We start from the raw sequence: 271 nt of genomic DNA, 5'->3' as shown, positions 1-271 counted from the left end.
AGATGTAGTCCGGAGCGAGGCCTTCTGGGAGCTGCGGGGCCGCGCCTCCGCTGTCGCCATGGCAACACGGGGGGGTGCACCGTGATGTCACCGCTGTGACGTCACGCGGCCTCCTAAGGCAACAAGCGGCAGAGGGAATCGCAGAATCGTTGAGGTGGGAAAAGCCCTTTCAGCTCCCCCAGCCCTTTAAGCTCCCCTACCCCTGCCATCCCCCCCCCAAACCCTGGCCCTCCGCACCGCCTCTGCCCCGCTGTTGAATCCCCCCCGGGCG

The sequence above is a fragment of the Egretta garzetta genome, unplaced genomic scaffold (assembly GCF_000687185.1).
Source record: "Egretta garzetta isolate BGI_Z169 unplaced genomic scaffold, ASM68718v1 scaffold1153, whole genome shotgun sequence".
NCBI classification, from domain to species: domain Eukaryota; kingdom Metazoa; phylum Chordata; class Aves; order Pelecaniformes; family Ardeidae; genus Egretta; species Egretta garzetta.
This window is presented reverse-complemented; position numbering follows the sequence as displayed.